The sequence below is a fragment of the Budorcas taxicolor genome, chromosome 11 (assembly GCF_023091745.1).
Source record: "Budorcas taxicolor isolate Tak-1 chromosome 11, Takin1.1, whole genome shotgun sequence".
Lineage (NCBI taxonomy): Eukaryota > Metazoa > Chordata > Mammalia > Artiodactyla > Bovidae > Budorcas > Budorcas taxicolor.
Window position 1 is genome coordinate 92,623,063 of NC_068920.1, and position 19,357 is coordinate 92,642,419.

General features: G+C 38.6%; 1 protein-coding gene and 1 non-coding gene across 2 annotated transcripts in view; both read right to left on the bottom strand.

Moving 5' to 3' along the window:
• The window catches only part of NRXN1 (neurexin 1), a 1,203,402-nt gene that overhangs the window by 892,237 nt on the left and 291,808 nt on the right, over window positions 1-19,357 (bottom strand). The gene's annotated exons all lie outside the window — the stretch shown is intronic.
• Window positions 5,517-5,588, bottom strand: TRNAS-GGA (transfer RNA serine (anticodon GGA)). The gene has a single exon. It is a non-coding gene; the product is annotated as a tRNA-Ser (tRNA).

The following is a 19,357-nucleotide window of genomic DNA, read 5'->3' on the forward strand; positions in this document are numbered from 1 at the left end:
GAAAAAGAAAGATTCTATTAGGGTTTTCAAGATGGCTAAGCTTGTAGAACAAAAATAAGAAGCAGGGATAAAATAAGCCTGAGATGGTATAATTCTCATGATTTTATATATCTTTACAGGAGAGGAACAGGTTTTGAGGAAATGGCAATGGGAAGTAGACGTGCTGAGCATGTTAAACAGGGAAGGCTCCAGCAAAAACAAATGAGATGTGAGGTGCCCTCCATTAAGGCCAACACAAAAGGAGAAGAGAAAACGACAGAGTCAGGACAGCAGACAAATAACTGAGCCCTCTCAGTGCATCTTCGTTTGTAGTCCAGCCTGGCAGTGAAACGCCAGGGGCTCCGTCACCCACTTACAAGTCAGTTTCACATGATAGACTGTTATTATTAGCAGCATTATTATGACCATTTCCAGTTATCTCTACTCTTCTTATCTCCCTCCTGAAGCTGTTATAAGAGATTACTCAAAAAGGGAAGGAAATAAGTATCCAAAAAGGTTAAAGTAGGAAAAACTGCATGTTTTCAGAAAACTTTATAAAGACTGATGAAGCAGGGGAATAAAAAGAATAAAATGATTATATCATGTTCCATGTAGTCTGACAAGGTAATCCCTAAGTGGGAGAATTTCTTCTCAGCTGCAAATTTCTAGCTGTATATAGAGTGTGACTGACAAGCCACAAACATAAATTAGTGAAACCAAAAGGAAGCCATTTGGCAGCTCATTATTTTACCATTTGCTACATTTCAATAAATTCATGATGACAAGTTGAGGTTAGGGGGAATTCCTAAAGGCATTAATGTACTGGTTTAATTGAAGAATAAAATAATACTACAGGAGAATAAATGGCTTTAATAAACATATTGAATTAATATACCATAAAAGGAAAATAGGTGATTCATGCACTGTTCATTTGAGATTTCTTAAATTATAAAAACAAAATTAGCCTTCTCTCTATAAAAAGATAAAGGAAATGCCATTTGGTGTTTTGGTAATCAGGCCTACTTGTGGGATCATTGATCTTCTGACTAGATATTAATCTTGCTTCTAAGTGATTTTACTATTATAGCATGTGTCTAGCTTAACTTACATATACATATATTCTCTTATTATTTATTAAAAATAAGTTTAGCTAACAATATTATCTTGCACACTTAAACATCTGCTAAAAGGGTAAATCTCATGTAAGTATTCTTACCATAGTGAAAAAAAGTTAAAGTAAATTTGTAGGAAACTAAATTCATTATGCTACACTTACTAACACAGAGTGAGGAGACTCAGTTGCTTTTTTTTTTAACCCAAACAATCAATTCCTTGCCCTCAAAAAAGTCACAATTTTCTATATTTCTTACAAAATGGTATAGAATATGAATTACCAGGAAAATTTCCTCAATTGTCTATTTCACTTTGCAGTATGAACATAGCCTGTAATTATAACCATTAATTCAAAGGGAAAATGATTTAAATATATATCAGGCTAATGTGATTTAAGCATATTGTTTTGCTGTGGTTCCTTTCTGGGACTGAATATCAAGATGCAGTCCACTATGCTGAAAGCCTCTAGCTTTCCAAAAACTGAAAGCCTTCGCCAATGAATCACAACTGTTCTACCATATGCTTCTATGTTCTGCCAAGTATTACCAGCCTGTTCTACTTTTAAGCAAATTTCATTATATTATAGCTCAGAGCAATGCTCATTAAAAAGTATTACTGAAAAATGTCAAGTTGTTTTTATATAGAAACAGGAATTTATTTTCTACTGAAACGTCAGCTATTAATTGAACACAAGACATTTGTAAAATAGTGATCTCATTTGACAAGTCACTTCAAAAATCTTCATTGTCTATCTTGACTGTGAGTGTTCAGTCCATGTTATGATTGTCTAAAGCATTTCCTGTCTTGCACCAGGTAACTTTCACTAGTATCTCCCACTGATGCAGATAAACCATGACCTTTCTGGAATCGACCTACTCTCAAAAGGGTGGAAAACTTTTCCTTGTTTCTTCACAATCATATTCACATTCATCCTCTCCTTGACTGATTTGCTTTTTTTTTGTCTCCCAGTCATGGCCTTCCAGATAACGTCATGTGGCAGTCATATTTTAGGTGACTATAAACTTTGTTATAGCTTATTTACTTTATATAGTATGATACAATCCAAATAAAGCTAGCCTAGAAATCTCACCTCCATAACTTTTAGTTGCAGTGATGCTTAAAAGTCACTTAACTTCATCTATAAAATAGTGAATACATCCTCCCTTTTCTCTTAAATTCGGTTTGTGAACACAAGTCTGTAGTGCACGTTCAAACGTTCTGTATCCCATTTATCACAAACACAAAGCCAGAGAGCTTCATTTTGAAGCACCAAACTCTTTCCTAAGGAACTGTTTCTTTTTCTCTTCAGATGGTAAAAACCCACTGGCCATTGTCTGTGACCCAAACATGATAGGATTAATCGTCATTGCCTACTGTAACTAGATTTAGCATTCTAGATCCAATGAAGATCCATAAAATGTCAGGCCTTAAACCAGGAGAAAAGCAAGATCTTCTTGCTTCCTCTGAGGAAAAAAGAATGTTTTTAATCCCCTGAGGAAAATCAGATATACTCAAATGGGGCCAAGTTATTTTGTTAGCTTAAATATAAGCTAACAAAAACAACAATAGAAATATTTCAATTGTTCTTAAATCTTAGGCCAAATCACTCTGTGACAATTTGTGGGGCTTTCCTAAATGAAAAGGGCCAGACTAGAAGGGGAGCAGAATCCTGCATTGAGGCTGTCCTTACTCTAACATACTACATTTTTATGCAGTAAAATCAGGATAAAATGGAAATCAAAGTCACTTTTGACATGATAGAAGTGACAAAAGAGGTATCTAGGGAAACAGCAAGGAACAGAATAGAGGTGGGATAAGAAAGCACATACTGTTTGTAATATTCATGTCCCATCACTTCATGGCAAATAGATGGGGAAACAGTGGAAAAAGTAGCAGACTTTATTTTTTGAGGCTCCAAAATCACTGCAGATGGTGATTGCAGCCATGAAATTAAAAAACGCTTACTACTTGGAAGGAAAGTTATGACCAACCTAGACAGCATATTAAAAAGCAGAGACATTACTTTGCCAACAAAGGTCCATCTATGGTTTTTCCAGTAGTCATGTATGGATGTGAGAGTTGGTCTATTAAGAAAGCTGAGCACTGAACAATTGATGCTTTTGAAGTGTGGTGTTGGAGAAGACTCTTAAGAGTCCCTTAAACTGCAAGGAGATCCAACCAATCCATCCTAAAGGAAATCAGTCCTGAGTATTCATTGGAAGGACTGATGTTGAAGCTGAAACTCCAATACTTTGGCCACCTGATGTTAAGAGCTGACTCATTTGAAAAGACCCTGATGCTGGGAAAGATTGAAGGCAGGAGGAGAAGGGAACGACAGAGGATGAGATGGTTGGATGGCATTACTGACTCAATGGACATGAGTTTGGGTAAACTCTTTGAGTTGGTGATGGACAGGGAGGCCTGGCGTGTTGCAGTCCATGGGGTCGCAAAGAGTTGGACACTACTGAGCTACCAAAGTAAACTGAGGAAAGAACAGGTTGACCTAATTTTTCTTGCTAAATTTTATGAAGAGACTTAACTGTAAGCAGAACTGGGAGCTGGGTATCTGTATAAGACCCTCAAGGCATTTTTTCACATTTTCTTTTGCTCCAATCTCTTTCCTCCCCACAGGGATCTTTCTCTAGTTATTGTCTATCTCCTTAGCAATGAGAGAAGGGAGGCTGGCCAAATCATCCATCATGAATCTGTCACCCCTATTCTCTAGGTATGGCTTCACCTAAAATAAGATTATAAGCATACAACTTTCAGTTCAGTTCAGTTCAGTTCAGTTGCTCAGTCGTGTCCAAGTCTTTGCGACCCCATGAATCGCAGCACACCAGGCCTCCCTGTCCTATCACCAACTCCCGGAGTTCACACAGACTCAAGTCCATCGAGTCAGTGATGCCATCCAGCCATCTCATCCTCTGTTGTCCCCTTCTCCTCCTGCCCCCAATACAACTTTACGTCTCACAAATACAGGTGTGACAAGGAAGCTCAGAGTAAAGTAGAGGGCACTCTGGCTGCCAGTATAGAAATTATGATCATTTAAATGTACTGAACCACATTTATTTAGAAAGAGCTCGAAGAGAATGATAAGAAAAACACTAAGACTCTACCAGAAAAATAAGTACAATCAGTTTCAATAACCTATTAAGAGATACTTATCAAGAGCCTGAAAATGTTCATACCCCTTATCCTATTAGCTCACACCAGGAAATCAGCCTAGAGAAACAGCATTTTCTGCACAAAAGTTTTTACCGCAGAATTATTTAGAAAAGCAAAGCTTTGGAGAAAACAGAAATATCCAACAGTAGTAAAATAATACATCAGTAATAAAGAATAGGCAGTTAATTTTTTTAATATTTGTGTAATAGAAAAATGTTAATATTTGGATATGTTAAGATCAGCATGATCTCAAATGTTTGGTTTATGTTATACACATAGAAAGACTGGGGCATCAAATCAAGATCTAACAGTGCTGGAATTATAGTTATACTTTACTTTCCTCCTCTGAGCATTTTTTGTTTGTTCCTAATAAAATCAATAAATATTATATCATTGTAAAAATAATCCATACCTGTTGGGTATTTATGTGTTAAAATAGAAATCCTAATCTCTAGGAGGAAGTCTGAAAAATGGCTGTTCTGCTGGAGTGAAAGAATGCTTTAAAGAGAAGAAACATGGCATACTAATGTGAGAAAGCCTGTTTTGTTTTTAAATGGGATGGTTTTCTTGGTGACATGCTGAAGTCAGTCTTTTTCCTCTTGAATGACAGGATTTCTGTATTAAAGTGTTAGTATGAGGAGATGGCACCCCACTCCAGTGCTTTTGCCTGGAGAATCCCAGGGACGGGGAGGCCTGGTGGGCTGCCGTCTGTGGGGTCGCACAGAGTCGGACACAACTGAAGTGACTTAGCAGCAGCAGCAGCATGAGGAGACAAATAGTGCCTCTCAGATGTGCAGAGAAGCACATTCAGTAACCAACTACAGGATTCCACAGAAATTATGAAGCCCTCCATGCAAGTTCAGGTATGTGAGTTAAGCAAGAGCAGTTTTGGAACAGTAAAGAAAGGGGTAAGGCAGACATACAGACCAACATGTAGAAGGTGACGACTATGGAAGATTAAAAAAAAAAAAGAAATATGGGAAAGAAATAGTGCAGAAAGAAAAGGAGAGAAAGTTGATGATATTGTAACCAGATAGAACGTGGCATGTGCAAATGACACTAAAGAAACAGAGAATAAGTTTCATATCTCTCTTTATACATATAACATAAAGTAAAAGTAAAGTGAAGTAAGGTAAAGTCGCTCAGTCGTGTCTGACTCTTTGTGACCCCATGGACTGTAGCCTACCAGGCTCCTCCCTCCATGGGATTCTCCAGGCACGAGTACTGGAGCGGGTTGCCATTTCCTTCTCCAGGGGATCTTCCCAACCCAGGGATCGAACCCGGGTCTCCCGCATTCCAGGCAGACGCTTTAACCTCTGAGCCACCAGGGAAGCCCCTACATATAACATATTCCTCTATAAAAAGTTCTCAATGAAGCATTTAATTAAATATTGTTTGGTAACATGAGTAATACTTGGATATAGTCTAGTAATACCAGGCAAACCTACCAATTATCTCATCATTAAAAAATAAAACCCTAATGATGATGGTCTTTGAGGGGATATGCCCAAGAAAAAGTTGAAGAAGACAAGACTACTGGAAGAGGATGCAACATGAGGTCTCACTATTCCCAAGAACTGGAACTTCTTTCAATATCAGCCCATAAGATCTCCTGACACACTCAAAAGGGAGAGGACAACAAACAGAATGACACCATTATCACTGTCTAACCTGACAGAATCTCTGCGCTTTTAGGATGGAATAGATAGCTCTCTTGTATTGCTTTATTGCAGAAGTATCTAGAGTCTGCAGTTGGAGATTGGTGAGGCTCTTACCCATCTGAGAATTTCAAATTTCTCTAAAAAAAAAAATGAGAAACAGAAAGAGTTTAACAAATACAAGGACCAAATCCAACACTTCAAAACAAATGCCCCTTTCCTAGATTCAAATATGTTGGATTTTCTTTTCTTTACTGTTCATGTTATTTCATGGCAAAGCTGCAACTCTGATGCTTAGAACTGTGGGCATTTACTCTCTAGTTACCAAGATTAATTAGCTAAAAGATCAAATCTAGATGTTAATGAAAGTGAAAGGTTTATCTAACATTTAATGCCTCAGAATTTTATTCATTAAAGAGCAAGAAACAAAGGTTGATGATATCTTCCTTCTTATAAGCTATTTTAGAATAACCCTTATTCTGGCTTTTCTTCCCCCAGAAATGATTTATGTTGATAGCGTTCTTTGCTGCTTCTTTGTTTCTCTTTCCAGAATAATATGACCATTTTTTCCCCCTTTTGTCCACACTGGTTTTAGGCAGATCAACTTCATGTTAGGAAACAAAAACTAAAGGAAAAATCTCTTTTGAGTGCTCTCATTCATTTATCTTCACCAAACTAATCATAAAACTATGCTTCCAAGACTACCAGGTAATATGAGTGTGGTCTATTCCAGTGTGAGGATTCTTTCCAAGGCAGTTTGGAGCTAATTCACTAGGTCGATTGGTAAGTCAGGTCTTCATTCCATAAAACGACTATGGCCAAAGGGAACATATCATAAAACTAAGCACAATGATTTCTAAGTTATTAAACAGTGTGAGGATTATCTTCAAAGCAAAAATTTAAAAAAAATCAATCAGCATAAATAAGAGAGCAATGGTGTGCACAGGTGACTTTTAAACCAGAAAATAGTTTTCAATAATTTCATTAGGGATAAAGGGACAAATTTGGGATGTGGGATTAACAGATAAAACTACTAAACATAAGATAGATTAGTAACAACGATTTGCTGTGTAGCACAGGGAGCATTGGACATCCATAGTGGCTCAGCAGTAAAGAATCCACCAGCAATGCAAGAGACACAGAAGACTTAGGTTTGATCCCTGGGTTGGGAAGATCCCCTGGAAGAAGAAATGGCCAGTATTCTTGCTGGGAAAATCCATGGACAGAGGAGTCTGATGGGCTGCAGTCCACAGGGTTGCAAAGAGTCAGACAGCTGAGCCCGAGCACAGGGAATTATAGTCAATACTTCAATAAATGAACAAATAAATCTCATTGTAAAAAAGTCACCTTTAATAGTGAAATATTGGGGTGAAATCACATGTTGCCTATATATTTCAAGATAAGAACGAATACCACTTATACAAATATTTGTTTGTTTAAGAGCAGAATTTGTAAATGTTACAGTGCATTCAGTACAATGTCCTGCTGACTAGTCAGAAGTGGAGCTGATGGGAGCCTGGCACTCAGATTTCCTGAGCTCTGAGGTTTCACATTTTGGAATGTGTTCTACATAAGGAATATGTCTTCTCAGCCTAGGCTTCTAGTTAACTTACACATACCAAGAACACTGGGATATAATAAGAGGCATTGGGTGAGAAGTCAGTCACCAATTTTGTCACCATTTTGGCACGATTCAGGAAAAATCAATAATGAGTCTGCATCTTAGCTACTGAATCTATCAGATAAGATAAGCAAACAGGAGGGAAGAATTCAATGAGACTGCACAACAAAGTTCACTGGAAATAATGTATTGTGAAAGTTCAAGACACAGTTATGAAAGCACTAATATATCAAGAACATTGGTAAACTTCAGAATAATTCCTTGTGGTCTATTTTTGCTTTAGTTAAGGAGATGTGGGTAAATATGTTTATGAAATTTCATTCTGTGGATAGCAGAGATGGGGACACCAGTACCAAGAGTGTTATTAATTAATCTGGAACTTTCCCAGACCAGTATTGAGCACTATCAATCAAACTGACCTGTGTGTGGGGGCTAAGTCGCTTCAGTCATGTCCAGCTCTTTGCAACCCTATGGACTGTAGCCTGCCAGGCTCCTCTGTCCATGGGATTCTCCAGGCAAGAATACTGGATTAGCAAGAATCCTTCCATCTCAGGGATCAAACCTGTGTCTCTTATGTCTCCTGCATTGGCAGGTGCCATCTGGGATCAAACTAACTGACCTGGGTTTCATTTATTTAATGAACGCCTGATAACGGTCATCAGAATGAGGATCATTCCCAGAGCCTATCCAGCACCACCAGTTAATTGGAGGAAGGGCGTTCTCCCCTTACCAAGTCTCAGGAAGCTGTCTCTAAGAGAATTGTAGCTTTGGTACAAGTAGATAAACTCAGATTATGCTTCAGGAAACTCTATTTAGTGGTGACTGTATAGAGGTCATTAAAAAAAAAAATCTCCCTGCACACAGCCTGATCCTGTACTACTCAAACACATTAATAGTTATGATTCATTACTCTTCAAAGGTCTCATGTTGGTGCTCAATATTCCACTGGGAGCTTGGAAAATGAATCTGTCCCTTCACTGAGTTATTAGACAAGTTTCAACACATATTTTCATCAGCATGAGAGAGTCCAGAAAACCCAGCTTCTGTAAATTCAGAGAAGGAATCTTGTATTTTACAGCACATGGAAAGGGTGTTAGTTACCATTATTTGTTTCAACTGCAGGCCTCTGATCAAGCCCCTGTTTTCTCTGTTTCCCTTATCCCTACTAGTAAAATCTTACCTATTCCCTGCACCTAGTTGGAGTCCCTTTATGAAGACTCCTCTAATGAGCATTTGCAGTTAATAGTACTGTACCATGTTAATTTCTTAGTTTTGATAATTATACTATAGTTCTGCAAGATGTTAACTTCTGGGAAACTAGATGAAGGATGAAGTGTGTACATGCTGAGTCACTTCAGTTGTGTCCAACTCTTTGTGATCTTTTGGACTATAGCCACCAGGCTCCTCTATCCATGGGACTCTCCAGGCAAGAATACTGGAGTGGGTTGCCATGTCCTTCTCCAGAGGATCTTCCCAACCCAGAGACTGAACCTTTGTCTCTTATGTCTTCTTCATGGGCAGGCAGCTGAATGCTGAAGAATTGATGCTTTTGAATTGTGGTGCTGGAGAAGACTCTTGAGAGTCCCTTGGACTGCAAGATCAAATCAGTCAATCCTAAAAGAAATCAACCCTGATTATTCATCAGAAGGACTGATCCTGAAGCTCCAATACTTTGCTTGGCCACCTGAGGCGAAGACCAACTCATTGGAAAAGACTGTGATCTGGGAAAAATTGACGGTGAGAGAAGTGGGAGACAGAGGGTGAGATAGTTGGATGGCATCACTGACTCAATGGACATGAGTTTGAGCAAACTCCGGGAGATAGTGAAGGACAGGGAAGCCTGCTGTGCTGCAGTCCATGGGGTTGCAAAGAGTCAGACAAGACTGAGCAACTGAACAACAACAATGAGGGGCCGTCTCTCCTCTCGTGGGCTTTATAAAGCTGCTATGAGGCTGATTTCCCCACTCAAATCACCTCTATTTCTGCAGCTCCTTTTTTGCTAGGTTATCATGTACTCTAACCATACTTACCCTCACCCTGCACCCTGTCTTTAAAAAGAAAAAATGTTTCTGAGGCCCTAAATACCTATCTCAGATACCAACAGTTTAAAAACCAAAACAAAACAAAATCTGTAGCTCATTAAGCAGTGACTTTCAATTGTGTGTGCCTATGTGGCGGGGACTGATGGGACCTCAAATCTCTAGGCAGGTGAAATAGGCATGGCCGGTGGGGCATGTGTAACGTGACATGTCCTTTCCTGGCTGCCTTACCTGGAGGCGAGCTTCTCTGCTCAGAGTCATTATCTCTGTTTATTCACATTGTGCCAGTCTCTGAAACTTCTTATATTTCATTCAACATTCTCCCAACTGCTCTTCCCAACTATCGTCCTAATCGTGACTGCAACCAGCCAACCAACTCTCTACCTTGCTTGCTGAATGATCTTTGAAAATGCAAGTCCAAGTCTGTCATAAGTCCTTAGGTATTAAGTCCTACATTGTCTCTCCATCCACTTTTCACTAAAGTCCAAGCTTCTCAGCAACACAGAGGCTACCACTTCTGTTCTGACCTTTCTAGCCCCTACTCTCCCCATCCTCTGAGCACCTCCTCTTTCCCTAGCCCAGCTCTTGTCCTGCAGAATTGTGCGCACTTCTCTAAATGGTACTGGTCATTTCTTTGGAGCTTGTGCACAGGCCATTCTTCCTGGCTAACCCTTGCTCTACCTTGCCTGACTAAATAGGCCACTTAGCTTCTGCTCTTTAAGACCCTCTTCCTTATCACTTTCTCCCAGTGGCTTCCTTTGACCTCAGAAGGGCTTTTCAGAGGCCACCCTTTCCTTTTCCTTTAGTATTAAATCACCATGATCCTTATCACAACTTATCACACACTAATTACCTGTTTAGCTTCTGTCACCATCTCACATCTCACTGGACTATCAGCTCTCCAAGCCAAGGAAGGTGTTTTATTAGTTGTTTTTTTGTTTTTCTTTCCTTGCTTTTTTCTTTTTCCCCTTTGGTATGCTCATTGTCTGGCATTGCCTTCAGCACTAGGGAATGACAGAATGAACATGAATGGATGAATGAAAAGGTATTTCAAAAAGCCACAAAAAGTAAAATGAGTCTGTACACTATAATGGAATGATTATGAAACTACACCCAGCAGTTTTGTGAATCTCCACAAACCAAACTGCTTTAGTGCCAGCTTATCCAGTTTTGTAGTAAGATTATTAATATCACTCTTTACCTACTTCTCAAAGTTTCTGTGAGAACAGACTAGTGTCTGTAATTAAAAGCTATATGATGTTACTATTAATTAATCTCAACTGGTTACTTCATTTCCTGATTGTCCTACACATTCCCTGGACCATAGGTTTTCAATTGCAGGGTCAGAGAGAGCTGGAATCAGGTCTGTCTGATATTTTATTAAAAATTATTTCTTATTTAACTTTTATAGATGCCATTTTTTCCCATCTGTGAAATAATGATGACTTTGCTATTGGTTTTTGTGGCTATTACTCAAAAAACTAAGATCACGGAATCCAGTCCCATCACTTCATGGCAAATAGATAAGGAAACAATCGAAACAGTAAGAGACTTAACTTTCTTGGGCTCCAAAATCACTGCAGATGGTGACTGTAGCCATGAAATTAAAAGACATGTGCTCCTTGGAAGAAAAGCTATGACAAACCTAGACAGCACATTAAAAAGCAGAGACGTTACTTTGCCATCAAAGGTCCATCTAGTCAAAGCTATGGTTTTTCCAGTAGTCATGTACGGATGTGAGAGTTGACCATAAAGCAAGCTGAGTGCCTAAGAAGGTGCTTATGAACTATAATGTTGGAGAAGACTCTTGAGAGTCCCTTGGACTGCAAGGAGATCCAAGCAGTCAGCCCTAAAGGAAGTCAGTCCCGAATATTCATTGGAAGGACTGATGCTGAACCTGAAGCTCCAATACTTTAGCCACCTGATGTGAACAACTGGCTCATTAGAAAAGACCCTGATGGTGGGAAAGAATGAAGACAGGAGGAGAAGCGGATGACAGAGCATGCGATGGTTGGATGGCATCATCAACCTGATGGACCTGAGTCTGAGCAAGCTCCAGGGGTTGGTGATGGACAGGGAAGCCTGGAGTACTGCAGTCTACAAGGTCAAAAAGAGTCAGACACGACTCACAACTAAGCGACTAAACTGACTGAACTGATGGGTAATACATATAAAATACATACCTTAATTAATGCCAAACACTAATAACAGCTTAAGTAAATGATTCTTCTTCCTCTTCAAAGTATTATATTATAGTTGGTGCCTAATAAATACTTGATGCATTAAAATTAACTAGCTAAAAATGTTTTAATATCTAGGAACCAAATTTCTAATTTTGCTTCTCAGCCAACATACAAAGGATGGAAAGGAAGGAGCAAGACACAGAAAGATTAGTTTTCCTTCAGCACATGTCAGAGTTCCCTACTTTTGTCTTGTAACTCTGCTGTTGAAGGTGATATTTCATTCTATGAAGTCAGTTATGAGATTTCCTATACAGAGTAATGAAAAAGCTGGTAACAGCTAGTGACCTGCCTTCCCTGCTGTTTCCTCCACAGAATAATTTTGCCATAAAAAATAAAGGGGACATCTCCTTTTATTGAATTATGACAAATTTTCAACTGACTTGGAACTTAGGAGTGTCCTACTTTCCCCTCCAATGACTCTCCTACTGAGATGACACGTGACACATCCCAGGGAAGCGTCAGAACTAAAGAGAAGGTTCAGACTGTGCCACATCCATCACACTTCCTTTTGCTTTAGGAAGAACCGACCCTCCCTGTCATCACCTCAGTCTGTCTCTCTCTGTTCTCAGGATTCTTTTATTCCTCTGGCTAAGAGGAGATTTACAGGCAAAAGCCCATGCAGAGCAGCAGAGACACCAAATAACTCCCTCCTCTCTCTTTCCCTCCCTATAAATGGGTATATATATTTCTATTCATACAATATATATATGCAATATATATAATATCAACTATGTGCCAGCCACTGGGCAAGAAACAAAGCCTGCCCCTGTGGAATTATGGGAGAAGATGACATACAGCAAATGTGTTCCTAAATAATTCTAAGTTGAACAAATGACAACCAAATCACATTTTAAATGTGCCAGTAATACACAATCTCTACAACTGAGTTTTATAAACAATATTCTTTCTGGAGACTGGCAGTCCTTTAGCACCCATCTCAGCTTCAGCTACAGAAAAGTTGAAGATGAGAACTGCACTGAACATTTACTGTGTACCAGAAACTCTGCAATATCCTTTTCATGTGGCTGTCACTGACACACAAAAATGCCTACATGATAGCATGCTTATCATTACACCAATTTTACAGATGAGAAAACTGAGCACTTGAACACTAAGCCCAAAGTCATACTGTTAGTAGATGGCCTTGAACTCAGGCACCCAGGCTGTAGAGCATGTGTGCACAGATAGACTATGACACATTGTCTGCAAAGGTGGTTCATTGAAGGAGTGAATAAATGAGCATCATGAACCTGAAAATCAAATCACACAAACACAACTTAGGATCAATAAATTGACAAAATGCTCAAGAGCTTGATTTGTTGTATTCCTAATTTTTCAGTAAAAGATGGAAATAAGTCCCTCATCCCCTAAGAGAAGCACAGCTGTAACCCTTCCTGCTGAAGATATGAATCCTGTGTTTATAAACTCAAAGAGAACTTCTCTCAAAGGTCAACTGTCTGTAGGTTGCTATTGTGATTGATTAAACTACCGAGACACCTGGTAACTTCCTGCTTCTCCTTGTTTCAAAATATAGATTTGTGGGGAAAACACAGGTATCAGACGAGCTCCTAGGAAAACTATTTCTGACAAACCTAGAGATAAATTCTTTCCATGAGAGTAATTTAACTATCCTGAAGGACACAGGAAGCAAAATATTTATTTGAGGTGGGAAAAATTACATTATTTCCTTCTCCTATTTTAGTAGACTTTATCAGGTTTTCCTGTGTCCATAACTCTGTTTACTTTAAAAGAGAGAGAACCTAAACTTTCTAGAATGTAACATATCTTCACTAAGTTAACCATGAGGAACTGTAGCCTTAGAGGGAGAGTGAGGAGGGAAGGGAATCCTCTCAGACATAAGGGAGACAAGTGCAAGCTGTCAATTGGAAAGGAAAAGTATAATCTCCTAGGGGCTTATCTATCTTTTCTCATTTCTACTTATTTTCTTGTCATTACCACTCAAGGGAATGGGGAAGTAGAAGACTTCCTGCCAAACAATGCTTTAGTACCAACTGAAGGCTACTGATTGTAACTGCATTCAGTATCCTATATACAGATTCAAGGGAGGGGCGTACTGAGGAGACAATGCGTATAGGATACCAAATAATGATGTCTCTGCATGTAGTGACAAAGCCAACTGGAACCCATGTATTCAGAATAGCAAGGAACTTGAACAGTATTTCAGCCATGCTTCTTGGAAGAATCTTATAAAAATCTGAGTATCAGAGTGGAGGGTTTCGGAGGTGGAAGCAGGTGAAAACAATAATAAAAACAATGTTTTAAGCTTTCAGAAGCTCAAGAGAGCAGAAGATATTATGAGACAGGAATGGAAAGATACTGACATATAAAATAGATGTGAGCTAGCAATATCTTTGATTCTTTGCCATTGATCACATGAGAAATCAAAGTTAACAGTCTCATGTGTCTTTCTACCCAGAGGGAGGAAGGAAATTTTGAATGACCTGGACTTTTTCATCCGGGCAGATAATTAGACAATTAGAGCTCATCATGAGCTACAACAAACCTCTCGACTGTCATGAATCACAGTCATGCTCAATTTAAAAGAAGCTTCATAAGAATGAACTGCTTTTTAAAGAATATATTGCTTTCACATTTCTTCCAGGAACCACAGAAATTAGGGAGAACTAGGGAAGAGAGATTTCTATCCATCAGAAAGAACAGAAATGATATTTAACATGCTGGGCTAAGCGTCTTCCCTGTGATTTATGGATTGAGGTACTGCTTACGTGCATGAGATGGGGTTGAGGAGAGGAAACTGAAATTGTGATCTGAGAAGCACCTGTAACAGAAGCACCAAAACTGCCTATGAAAATGCATATCCTGGCTAACTCTAAAATACCGACTCTCAGAAGAAAGCCCTCCAATTTTTTATTTTTAAAAAATCTCCCTCCCCAGGGACTGACAGCATCCTTAAGTGAAGCAATAGAGGGCTGAAAAATCCACATGGGTAGATGGGGTGGGCAAAACAGGGTTACAGGTGTCCTTAGAAACCGAACAAGGCAACAGGATTTAACAAAATTACATAATACTTCTAGTGTTAATAATGGAATATGCTAGACTTAATCTCACATGGAACGAGATGACATCAGTTAACATGGTTTGTCATTGCCTAATCTCACCCATGAACTTTTTAAGGGTATTTCTTTTGGATAAACTCCCACGATTGGATAAACTCCGCAAAACCCGGTCACCATGGTCACCAAATGGGGTCAATTATTGGAACTCTATTATTTCTGCAGATATGCAGATTATAAGGGCCCTCATACTGGACAGGGTAGAAAGTCCAGCATCACTAAACACTCAGCAATGTACTAATTAGTGAAAGTCATAACTGAATGAAACAGTACTGGGGGATTTATCTAAAGGAATGAACCAATACCTTTGCCCATAACCAGCCATTTCAAGGATGGGAAAACCACTGAAAAACACCTGAGTAAAAGTAAAGTTAATTAAATAACTTGAATACAATGACTAGATGAAGGACTTCTGGGTTTTGAATATCCTGAGAATTTGGGCAACTACATCAGTTAATTTCAAGGAGCCCACAAGCTGACAACAGCTGTCCAGGGAATTTCTTTAAGTCCTGCCTAGTCAAAGTTGAGAGATAACACAGCCATCACAGCCACAGGGGAAAATGCATGAGCACTTTAATAGCATCTGCCTTAAATACTAAATTTAAAAATGACCTAGGTTGTACAGTGGTATGTGTTTTCAAATGTACTACTTTAGTTAGTTTCACACAATAATACATCTTTATTATCCCAGCATCTTGTACCATAATCATTGTTATATCTTCTCCCCCTAATAAATTGTAAACTTGACTGTAGAAGGAATGAACGAATTTTAAAATCTAAAGTGTCCAGTATTTGGGTAACATTATAGTATACATCAAAAAGTCCTTCTAAATGTTTATTTGGTGGAGAAGATTTGTATCAGACATTTCAATGAACATGAATGTAGTAACTACTAGTTTTCTGGCACTAGGCTAAGGCAGTGGGGACAAAAACATGAATAGAAAATAGTTCCTGCCCTTGAGAAGGTCACAGTCTAGTAGAAAAGAAAATCTCTGAATGTATTACAATGTTATGGTAAATGTCTTTGCTAAACAACAAATATTCCTTGAAAATGAACAGTTCCTTGAATAACGCATTCAGATTTTCACGTTTGTTTGAATTTAACTATGCAATGTAATTTACATTATTAATGCATTCTAACTCTGGGCCATACATGTAATACAAATAGTAGAATGTAATTAAAGCTTATTTTATTATAAATATGCCCAAGTATATAGCTGCACACTAAACAGACACTGAAAGAATTCAGATTTATAATTATGAGTGTTGCATTATATCAGGTAGTATAATTCTGGCTTATAATTTATTATACTCTCATTTGTTGATATAAAGACAAATTATTTTTAAAAAACACTAACTGTACTTCTAATTCTTAACATGATTTCTTCCCTGAATTTCTGCCCAGACCTGGGGGTTGTGCATTTTCAGAAATGTGCACCCAACTCCTTTTCTCATGAATCTGATATGAGAAGGAATGTTGAGACCATTGTTTGGGATTCTCTGAAGTCTTTTTCATACCAAGTGTAAGAAGTACGTAAAATGTTCTAATGAAAATGGTATTGCGCTCAGACATAAGGAGGTAAAAATCTTAGCTGAAAATGGTAACTAACAGAAAAAATAATAGATAATTTCAGACAGGAAGCCAATTTTTTTTAGGTTCTGTTCCTTTATAACAGAAAAGCACTTAACTAGGAAGTCTCTAATGTCATCTCTTGCTTTAAGACTCAGGGATTCATTGATGAGCAGTATCCTCAGAGATTTTACATGAGAGAGACAACTGGTTACAGCTAGGTCATTGAGAATCTAGTGAGACTCACATACTGAGAATCCACAGCTCCCTCCGCTTCACACCCATCAGCCACTCTCTCATCCAATTCCCAAAAGGCATTTGGATTCAGGAATCTCAGCTAGCAAAGCAACAAGCGCAGCAAACAACAACCACACGCATCCACCAATAGCCTGAACTTGACGACCAAACCTTCTGTTGGGATTTTTAGGACATGGTCTCAGCTATCTAGCTTCCTGGAAAATAAAGCGGGTGGCAAGCGCTAACAAATTAAGTTTCCCTAAAAACAGGTAGAGGAAAAACTGTAAATTTTTATTTCACATCAATTTTTAATGTTTTGGCATAGATGGGAGATATACCTACGGTTTCTACACTCTGCTTTATTAACTTTTTTTTAATTTCATGGATCATGTTTCAGATTTATTCAGGTGTATACACTGATCGTGACACTCCTCTGCATATTTTTTTGTTTTTTGCTGCACAGCATGTAGGATCTTAGGTCCCCCACCAGGAACTGAATCCATATTCCTTGCATTGGAAAGGCAGAGTCTTAACCACTGGACAACCAGGAAGACCCTGGGTTCAGCTTTAGAGATGCCCCTTTTCCATACTGTCACTCAGTTATCTTGCATTAGACAGAACCAAAGCTATTTCTTCCAATTCTACAAAGCAGCTCCTGAAATTTGCATTAAGTAACAACAGGCCAAAGCAAGCCTACTGGATCACAGATGGGTTATCCAACTCAATCACAGACATTCCCTAATTTCTAGCAAGGAAACCTGCTGTCTCTCTAATGCACCAACATCATTCTCTTGGGGCAAGGTCTGGTTTCTCTGGGTATCTTATTTGTAGACATATTATAAAATTTTGTAAATGCAAATATAGTAAAGAAAAAAAAAACCCAAATAATGCAGAGTGGTGTGTTTAAACAGATGAAGTGAGAAATTGCTTCCTCTGTATTTATTTTCCCAAGGTTTCTCATCCCCTTGCAGAATGAGATTCCAGCTTTAGAGACATTAAGAAACCAGTAACCATGGGACACGTTGCCTGGAAACAGCCTGATTACAACCAACTCACTCAGCTATGAGGAAATTCTACCTGACCCTTTAGGACCATTTGTCAAGCCTTACTATGATGATAAAGAAAATTTATACTTTTGTAAAGCCTTCAAAAATTATTGCCATGAAACTGAGAAATCTGGGCATCTGCTTTGGGGAAGAAATGGGAAGTTAATATGACCATCCAGTGTCAAAATTTGACAGCCAGGACAAAAATAAAGAAAAATTAGTTCAGCACCATGCACAGAATTCAGAAATGAAAAACCCAGACCCAACGCTGAGCAAATCATGTCTGGGAATTGTACTGTCTGCCATGGGGGTTAGAAGCCAAGGCAGTCAGAAAGTCACTAATAAAGGGCATTTGTATTCTGCAGCAGTGCTGCTTAACTTGTACTTCCCTGTACATCTACTGCAGAACTTTCAATCAGATGCTGCCATTAACAGCTGCTTTGAAACATACACCAGTTGGTTCTGTGATGCCCTGACAGTTGGACAAGATTTGTCAGGGAAATCACATTACAAAAACATTGCACAAGTTTAGCAAAATCTAAGAATGTCTATACAATTTTTAAAAATCGTTAATGATCAGTGTCAGAAAAGAAGACTTTTTTTTTTTTACTTTAGTGGAATAATGTTTTACAGCCCCATGACTATGTGCATATGTGTGTATAATTATAGATAGATAGCTAAACATATAAATAAATAGATTTTTATTCATTCAACATAGAGGGATTTATAACGACACAACAGAAAATCCTGGTTCCACTAAAAGATTTATCTTGCTCTTGATCCACTCACAGTTACCTTAGACTGTGGTGCATCTCACAGGACAGCTCAGATGTGGCCTGGCACCCACCTTAACACATGCTTTGCCATTGCTTAAATCCATGATCAATTTCTAGGCACATCTATTACACCCTGACTGGAATATAGGTACGCTTCCCTGGTGGCTCAGACAATATAAGGACACATGTTTCAGCAAAACTCAACTACTGCTGTTTTGAACTAACCTAAATTAGGTTATCTCAGTTGTAGGAAATGGATGTGATCCATTCGTTAACTGTAGGTAAATGCTCAATACTTGAGAGCAACAGAGAATTGTGTAGAGTGAAGTTCCTAGCTTAAATTTAGCTGTAAGTGTCAATGAAAGTAAACAAATTTTGCTTTGAAAGGACTGTTTCTCAATCCTTCACACATCCATAGCACTCCTGAATATGGCTCCAGGCTACAGTGCTGGCTCTCTAGACTCCAGGCTTCAGGGAACATGCCTTGATTTCATGTGAAGCCTTGGTACTTACCTCAGTCCTAGCACTCAGTGGATACTCATGAAACCTCTGCTGAACTGAATCAGGCACCATTATCATCAAAGTAACAGACTACGCAATTATACAGCTGACCCAGATAGACATGAAAAGAAAAGGAGGCTATAGATTGCTCTAAACAGATGTAAGGATGATGGTGGGAGATTACATGGGAAAACAAAGTAAGCCACTACAAGAAACTTTCTGTTGATTTTCAGTTTTTATTTTCACCACCCCATGTCATTCACACCATATATTGTTGTCAGAATAATTCTCTCCAAACACAAAATCCCAATACT